The sequence below is a fragment of the Apaloderma vittatum genome, unplaced genomic scaffold, assembly GCF_000703405.1.
Source record: "Apaloderma vittatum isolate BGI_N311 unplaced genomic scaffold, ASM70340v1 scaffold17682, whole genome shotgun sequence".
NCBI classification, from domain to species: domain Eukaryota; kingdom Metazoa; phylum Chordata; class Aves; order Trogoniformes; family Trogonidae; genus Apaloderma; species Apaloderma vittatum.
The window spans coordinates 69,789-79,302 of NW_009703293.1; positions in this window are offsets into that span (position 1 = coordinate 69,789).

Here is a 9,514-nt window from a genome sequence, read left to right on the forward strand (position 1 = left end):
AGTGACCAACGATAACTTTCCAGGAAGGTCATAGAATTGGACCCACTTTCAATAAAAACTTCTTCATCAGTATGTCTGTGAATTCCATCTCTACATACACACACACACACACATATGCAGGGCAGTTTCCCAGTGCTCCATGTGTGTTTGAGATCAATAGCTCCAATGACAGTAAAAGATGTGACTGAATCACGCTGTAGGGTGGCTGCATGTTTCTTTACGGGGGCTTGACATTTGCCGGGCTAGGGCGTTGCTGAAAACATTGCTCTCTGCTTTGTGTTACATCCTGAGAGTAACACATCAAATAATGGTAGAAAAACTCTGAGTGCATTTGAGTATTACACACTCCAGAGGTGCTCAATAGGTACTGAGGAATTTCTTTGCTATAATTAAGCGGTTTGGAGACCAGATGAACAAATGACAACCAATCTCGATTTACTTGGAAAAATGAGTCATATCACTTATTATTAACTATTAAAGTAATTTAAACCCTTTTGAGAATAGATCTAACGCTGCAATGCTTTGAAGGTTTGATGTGTCTTGTAATCCATAGATTATTAAAGTTAATTTCTCTGCTGAGATCCTACTTTCAGTAAAAAATGCATGCACACTAAAATGATGTTGTTTTTTTTTGTTTGTCTCTCTCTTTTTTATAACAAAGATGTACTTTAATTGGCTTTCTATTTATACTGCACTCAATAAAGGTATGGAGGCTGCAAGTGGGAGAAACCTTCCACAATTCCGGCTTGCAAAGCACACAGAAAAGCGCACCATTCATCCACAAGTACACCCAAACCTTTCATTTGAGTTGGGTTGTGCTTCTGGGTGCATGGCGTTCTTTTCTCTCTATTTGTTCTCCACGTATAATTTAGACTACATTTTGCTTTAGAGACCCTTAACGGATAAGAAAAAGAAGGCAATAACAATATGTTGATTTATATCACCGTGAAACATTTTCCCCCATACTTCAAAGTAATTTTAATTGAATTTAATCCTCTTGACTTTCATTTACTTATAAATGAGTTTTAGTTGTAACGTTAGAATGAAACAGACTTTAGCAGTTAACAGGTTTTTAGTGTTTTTGATTATAGATTATTATATAATGTTTCTTGGGCTAGAAAATTCTGAATGCTAAATACTATCCCATATTAGATCATTTTAAAATCCTCCACTCTAAAAGCAGGAGAGGCATACAATTTGGGTTAAAGTATATTTCATTTAAAAATGTAAAATTGTTTGAGGAAATGATCAGAGGTACTGCAAATCATTTACCAGCCTATGTCCACGATGAAGAACAAATCTGAGCAGAAAACTGAAAAAAAATCCCAACCAAGAATATCTTCCAAAGGAACTATGCCATGTATAATCCCATCAGTTGTGTGTGCACATTTATCATTTTTTAGTTCTTCATCCATAGATCATAGGACACTAAGAGCCCAATTCATTAAAAATTGAATACTCTATTTAAGCTGGATGTTCTTATACTTGGAGAAAAAGCATGGAACTGTTTTTTTCTCTGAAAAGTCACATTTTTGCCATTCAATAAACCCTTGTTTCTCTCAGATCTAACTGGACAGCACTCCTCAGTTAATTGATACACAACTTCACAGCTTCATAATTGAATGCAGAGAAGAAAATTCAAGTGGAAAAATGTTTGCTATGTTCTTTGAAAATTAAAGAATAATTCCCACCTGCCTTTAACGTGCACACACGTACTCCCTCCTGCTCTATTCTGCCATAGCTTCCCTGGCTTTAAAGCTCAGTTTAGCAGTCGCGTCATATTTGAACACTCCTTGACGCCTATCAGTCAATCCCCTAATCAGCTACATTAACATTATTGGGTGCTGTATTTGCAATACCTAGAGGATTTTCCCTTCCCTTATGCAAGGAGAACACATCTCGATTGCTTGTTAAAAAACACATCAGTTCGCAGAACAACTTCCAAGTCCCAAGCAGCCGTGATACAGCCTGGTACTCTCAGCAGTGTGGGCTTTGAAGACAGTGCTTTGAAACAAGAAGTTTGGAAGCACCAGATGATCTAGTCTACTAATGAATGAGATCATCATAATGAGGATCTAGTCTGCTAATGAGTAAGCTGGGTGTACAGGATGGGCAGGAGCAGCCAATAAGCATTTTCAGAGTTTGTGAAGAGTTGGGGAAGGCTTTGAAGCATTTAGCAGTAGACTTCCCTGGTTTCTGGCAGGAACATGGTCAGATGTAGGATGTACAAACAACACAGTACCTGTCATTTCAAAATACGCCTGCATACCCTAAGGATCTTAGTTACCAATATTCAGATTTATGCCTTACATAGTTACAAATCTAATTTTGGTATTAGCTTTCAAGTAAGCACATCTGTATTTGCATTGTGTACTGGACTCATCTGCCTTGCATATCACTACTTACTATCCTAAATTTGAAACATATACACAGACTTGTCTTCTCCATTGGAGTAGAAAGGTTCTTTCCCTCTACAACACATGATACAGAAAAGAAAAAAGAATTGTTACATGAGACAACTAGAAAAGAGCAGGCCACCCTTCTCCTGAAACATGACTATTGTCTACATAAAAATTGTTTATTTTTTTCTGACACATAAACCACTTATTCAGTAAGTTGTTATTGAAATGTATTTATGTTCATCAAGATAAATCACCTCTCATAACACCTGAAACTTTTCTGCCTATTAGAGAATTTCAGAAGTTTATTCATGTGTACTCTGCAGACATAACACCTTTACTGACCCTGTTAATGCACCTACTGCCAGCTAAGCTTACACAATATGAAGAGTTATGTGTTCCAGGGAGAAGTCCATTAAAGCCAGAAGAAATTGCCTGTCTGCATTTGCATTCACTGTTATGGAAGAGTACAAGGTGGAAAACATAGACTTAAGGCAGATGCAGAAGTACTGTTATTAAAGGTGTACATATAGTGAGAACCTTCCCACACTCTTAGCCCTGTAACCACTGTATCCTGCTATACAATAACACACTATTTCCTATTCAAAGTAATTACTGATGAGGGCAAATGCTGAATTTTTAATAGTGCCCACTGTAAGCAGCAGAATGCTCTAAATGAGAAATAGTAAAGACCTGTTCCAAAGAGATGTATCTGTCTATAGCCTTCTCTTAAGAAAATTAAATGGGGCAAATAAAGTACATGAACACAAAGTTTGCAGAAAATGCAGATTAAATTACTTGTCCTAAATAAGCAAGTGTGGATTGACTGAAGTTTTTTCTCAAAGGACAATCTTCTACTCATTCCACATGCTATCATCACGAATAGAGGAAGTTCTCCTCCATCATCATCAGCCACTATGTTTGATAGACAGAACTCCTGGTTTCCTGCACCAGGAGATGTCTGCTGGACAATCAGCAGCATGAAAAAAGTAAAGGTGGGCTGAAATAAAGACCCAGGACAGAATACAGCCTCCCTGTGAGTCTGGGCTTTTCAGAAGGCAAGAGAAATGGTTAAGTAAAGGTCCCTGCAAGAGACAGTTTCCAAGTTTTGCTGTCAGTATTTTTCCACTTCTCCTGGCTGATGTACAAGAGAGGTTCAGGCTGATTGGTAGCTGTTATACCATAGCATGCCTCATAACATATCCTAATCCTTTCAAGCACTTTCAGTACCAGCTATAGATTCGGCAAGTGCAAGCTGGGTTAAATGAGCAAAACAATCTAGTTTTCCTTTTTTTGTCCAAGTTTCTTCCTAGGAGTACACAGGAATTAGTGGTCCCTTTTTTCCTGTACATACAGATGCTCGTTACTAATTACTCAGTTTGAGACTGTGACCCGAGAACTGAACTGCAGCAAGTGCTGCAATCTCAACTCTTGTTCTCTGAGGTTGCGCTACTGATCCTGGAACTGGGAAAGGCACAATTTAGCATCTGTCAGGCAGAATGAGCAGAGTATTGCAAGCTTTATTTTATACCATCTATTGCTCTTCAATTTCTGAGGTCAATTCCAGCAGTTGGCTGGTACTGTAGGTCAGAATCAGAAATTATGTTCAAAGAAGAGATGTGTGATTCTCTACATAGAAAGAAGTGCTTGGGGAAGACAGGTATCACACGGGCGTGGACGTGGTCCTTCCAGGGAGCTAACAGGGCATCACCACCCAGCACCCATCGCCCTGGGGACAACCTGCCCCAAAGCTCACACCCAAAGAAGCCTACTCCAGTTGGAAGAAGAGCCTCTGCTTGGCTTCGCCTGAGGGCACTGTGGCTTCCAGGGGTGCGGCCACCCGAAAAGGGCATAAATTATTCTGCTATGAGGGACTGTTCCCAGTTCAGGTGCCAGCGGGCAGCACAGGAGGGAAGCGCTCTGGGATGCCCACCTGCCCACCACCCACTCCGGCAGCAGGGCTGGCTGCCCGGTTTAAAGCCTTTTAGCACTTCATAAAGCGGCCCTTAGCAGGTCACAAACTTTACTCATTTCCATATGAGTTGTAAATGGCCGAATGGGAAAGTCTGCACTTTACAGAGGGAAGAGGCAAGGTTTCACGTGCTTCTTCAGAAGGGGAGCGAGGGCCTCCTCCAGCGGCTGCAGCTCCGCAGTGGGCTGAAAAGCAGGAGGAGGTACGAAACCTGGCCAGCAGCTCGCTTCAGTGCCAGCAAACCAGGTCAAGCTGGCAATAAACCAGCTAACTGTATCTATGGACAGGCTAGAATGAAAATAGCTGCTACTTTCAACAATCTACTGATATACCCTGTTAACAAAATCATGAATATGAATAATTATTATTAATAACAAATGAAGGAACCTCCACAAAAGCTGAGATTAAAACACAATGAAGAAAACACGACTTAAGTGACCAAAGGAAGGTCAGAGCACCAGCAATTACAGACTGGTCAGACAAAACATCTTTATCCAGTGATTTATATTTTTATGAATCAACCAAACCTACTTCTAGTTGTGCATTAAACGAGATTGAAATTACCATTACCACGGGAAGTCTAAGAATTTCATTGAGCACTATCTCAGCATACAACTACACAGAATACAACTCAGGATACGAGAACTGTGAATGTTTGGTGTCACACAATACTATAGTAAAAACATGACTGAACTGTGGCTGGTGAGATCTCAATGCTTAATGGGATGTCAATGTACTGCAGGAATACCAGCATCTGGTATTCCATATTCTCGATCTATGTAAGAGTTGCCTTTTACACAGCCATTGATATCCACAGACACGGGACTGGGTTTATACTCTTCTACATGCCTGTAAGCACTGAAAACTTTAAAATGCAAGAATGGCATGCACCTGACTTCATCACATGGTTTTATGCTAATATACATTGTTAATGAGCTATACTAGGATTATTGAAAATGCAATAGCAACTTAATGCAATATTGATAAAAGACTGACACTCCTGCTTATTCTGTCTCACTTGCACCAGCGCCTGGCAAATTATAGCTGTATTTTCATGATCATAAACTTAGAGGAAATATGTTCAGGGTCTGTCAACAGTTGAAAATACTATTCGCCATACATTTGTGTGTGTCTTCTTCATAAAACGTTTAATGCGCTGTGTTTTGTGGCACATTTTATATTTCACGTGACCAATATCTGCAACTCTTCCTGTGTAATGTGAGATCATGTAATAGCTATAGTAAACAAAATGTGCAATAATATTTATACACATCTGCTTTATATATAGCGTACCAGTATGTACACTCATAGGCACAAGATTCAGCCATGTGTATATACAGTAGTGCAATATTAACTCTTAAATGTCTCAGAAGAACTTACTTTTTTTTGTTGTCTTTGCTTGTGGAAATGGAGGTACGGGAAACTTCCCAGTCCCTCTCACAAGGAAAGTGGGAAGGAGAGGCAACCAGCCTTTTAGTAATGCTGCACTGATTACCTGAGTATTTTCACTGTTCTGAGTATAACTCTATTAGCATAGGATGAGCATGATAATATACTTACAAACATACAGCCCATTTCAGCCATCAGTTTATCAAAGTTCTATTTGCTTTATAAATAAAACACTACGAGAAATTATTCCGTGAGATTAGGAGGCAAATTCAGCCTATGTAATTCAACAGACTTTAAAGGATTGCTCCAGAGAAGAATTTGGTCCTCCAATTCTAATGTATTCAACAAGGAGTTTTGAGAAAAAACGATTTTTTTTTTTAACAAGAGTTTTACAGATGTCTGCTAAAACCTTAATAGAAGCTTTGAGCCAGAGACTTCTATAATTCAACCCCTGAACTTTTGAACAACAATTTTATTTAGAAAGTTGATTTATTCATAAGTAAATAGGATACAGTGTGGATGAAGTACAAGGGATCAGGAGGCAGTTATTAGATTTATAAGCACAAAAGCCTCACTGTTGCAGACAGTGGAGGCTCAGCAGTTACTGTACCTTTCAAAACTAATATGTAACCATATCTGTTTTAAAAGAGTGATTCATATTACCCCGAATGCATGAGAAACTCTTTCTCATCCCCACCACAGGAAACTTGAGTCTGATTTTAATGAGCTTCAATTGGAATGTGGCCTTTGAAAAGTAGTGCATTTGAAAAGATGGAACATTAAATTTTGTAATGATGTAAAACATCTTCAATTTTTGACAGGACAATGGTGCTTATTGTGCTTTATGGGCCCAGTGGTGATTCAAAGGTCACTTTGTATATGACTCCACAGACAGGGGCAGCAGTGAATGAAAATTAGGTTACATGTGATCAGCTTTATTATTAATCAGATGAAAATGGATTTTTAACATTTTTCTAATGAGCAACAGAGAAAGAAGAAAATACCATGAATAAAACTACAAGAGGGAACAGTAAGACCAAAATGCACAATGTGCATAACCAAACTAATGTGTATTAAATCTGAAATCCTTAAATACTGTCTCAAGAAATAAAATGCAGCTGCATATTTTTGTGTCATAAATATATAGAAAACTGCTGAAATACCTACTGTAATTTACTATCTCTGTCCTTTGTTTATAACTAACTAATGAACTGATTTCTTCGTACAGTATATTACAGCAGCACCCGATAGCACTGCTATGGTTAAGGTTGTGTCAGCGTTTCCATTATAAATCCTGTTTTTCAGGGGTTTATAACTCAGCTGTAAAAATGCAGCCCAGGCTAAAACTTGGCGTACAAGGTCTCTGCCAGGAAGCACATTTATTTTACAAATTTCTCCAAAATGTCTCTCAGAACATGCTGGTATTATATGAATGTGAATTATACAAATACTGTAAAAGTTTACTAGCTTAGGACTCTGCACTTGTTTAACTTTAGAAGCAGGTTTGATTTTAAAGAAAATAAACAATCAAACAACAAAAAAAAAAGCACGCACCATCATGAAATGACAGGTTAACACGACTTTGTTCTGGAAAGAGCAAAAAAACTAATAATATTTTTTAAATTCTTCGAAACATCTCTCCTAAGCAGGCTACTTATTCTTCATGCCCTGGAATACTTTCATGCTAAATAAAACAGTGCTACAGATTTAGATTGCTGAGCGTTTACCGTTGGATCCACATGCTGCGAATGAACTTGCATTAAACCTCACATTAATAAAGCGCTTGATCACAAGAAGCCTGTGTGTCTAGCTCTGTGTTTGGCTCAGCCAAATGCCATTTGGCTATCAAAGTCCTGTTTTGATTAGCAACTAATGCCAAGAAGCGGGGAGAGGAGTGGCTCGCAGAAACGAGAAACACTTCTTTTCGCAGTTAATCACCCAAAGAGGAACAGAAAAAAAACAGAGAACGGCAATGGCTGAGCAGCAAATCCAAAATCAGCCCTTCTGACAACAAAACGTACCACAGGTCCCCATCTTGCCAGTCACTGGGACTGCCGGGCACTGCTGCAGAAACCTCCCTGCCCGGGCCGGGGCTATCTGAGCCGACCGGAAACACCCCAATTTTCAACTTTGGAAGAACGCCGTCGTTTATGTGCTTCAAAGGAACGGTGGAGAAAGAATGTGACGGCCAAGTTACAACAGCAGAAAAGCACTGGTCAGCATAAGTGATGGTGTTATATGAGAGGCTGGGAGTATTTTCTATCTTTCAAACAGATTTACTGGGATATAAACGGGTGAGTGGAGGGAGGCAGCCGGAAGCGGGGTGCAGAGCACTGCACTCTCCCTGACACAGCACAAGCTCCCAGGCTCAGCACAGTGGCAATGGGGGCATCCTCCTGTCGTGTTTGTGCTGCTTGCACCCAGCCTGACCTGAGCTTTCTAATACAGGACTTTCCCAAAAGCACACCGTGGGTCTGTGCAGGGATGACTGTTGCACCCCAAGCAGAGCTGCTATCCCTTCCCTCATGGCATTAGAATATGGAGAAGATGCTAGTCAGTCCACCTTTTTCACGTCACCCCCTCCATCTAAAACCTTACTTCTGCAGGTAAATTGTAAACTGGAAGGGAGGAGAGATGGTGGAGGTGCAGCAGAAACCGGGCAGTCCTGGCTGTGGGCTGCTCCGAGCACAAAGCCAAGATGCCCCAAAAGCCACCACAGCACATCAGCCACCCTCCCGGTCCAGGCACCACAGCAGCTCCAGGCACCCTGGAGCAGCTCCCTCCCAGAGCTGCTGCTTTCTGACGAACGCCTGAAGCTGGAGAAGGAGTTTTTCACACAAGCCTTTCCACATCCCTGTGCATCCACGCAGAAACAACTATAGACTTGGCCTAAGGTTGCTGAACCAAAACCACTCCAGCACCAGCACAACTACATTATCATGGACATGCCGGTCCCCTCTGCCATGGCACATGCACGAGAAAAATCATTTAGGCACATTCATGACTGTTTACTTTAAACAACAAAAAAGCCACTGCAAGAACAGATGTGCTGTAGCCTACACCAAGTGCCATGTGGCCCCTCCAGAGCTGTGGGTGAGCAGGTCCTTGCCCCGGCAACCCGAGCCCATGCTATGACAGAGGGATGCTCTACTGCAGCTGCAGAGCGGGGCTGCTCACACAGAAAACAAGTTCCTGGTAGCAGCAGGAACGTTTGACCAACCAGTGGCTGAAGACAAAGCAGTTGCCAACAAGAAAACAAACCAAACGTTAGCGACAGCAGAGGGTTTGAGGGGAAACCACAGAAATTCGCTGCACCAAGGCCACACGGCGATACCGCCCAGAAAAGAGCTGCACGAAGCTCCTGGCCCTCCAGCCACCCCGCGTGCAGATACGAGAAGGTATCAGCAAGGTCTCACTGTGGTTCCAAGGTGCTTCTTGCTCTCCTGTGAAGAGGATGCTGTGGCAGCAACCTGCACCCCGGTTTAATCAAGCGAGAGGCGAGAGCAGCAGGAGCCGGTTAACGATGCCTGGCTGCTCCGCTGGTGCTTCGTTAGCCTCAGCCCTTCGCTCCAGCAACAGGCTGGGGAGCCTTACCCCGACAGACTTTGATATGGGGTGTTCTGCTTTCTGCCTCATTTCTCGGGGAAGAGACCTGAACAACTAATTTGCCATGTATTTTATCTGAGCTTGTGATTCTGTTCCCAAGGAGGGCAGGCAGTACCAAAGCCTGCTGGTACACTTTGAAAGGGAGGAG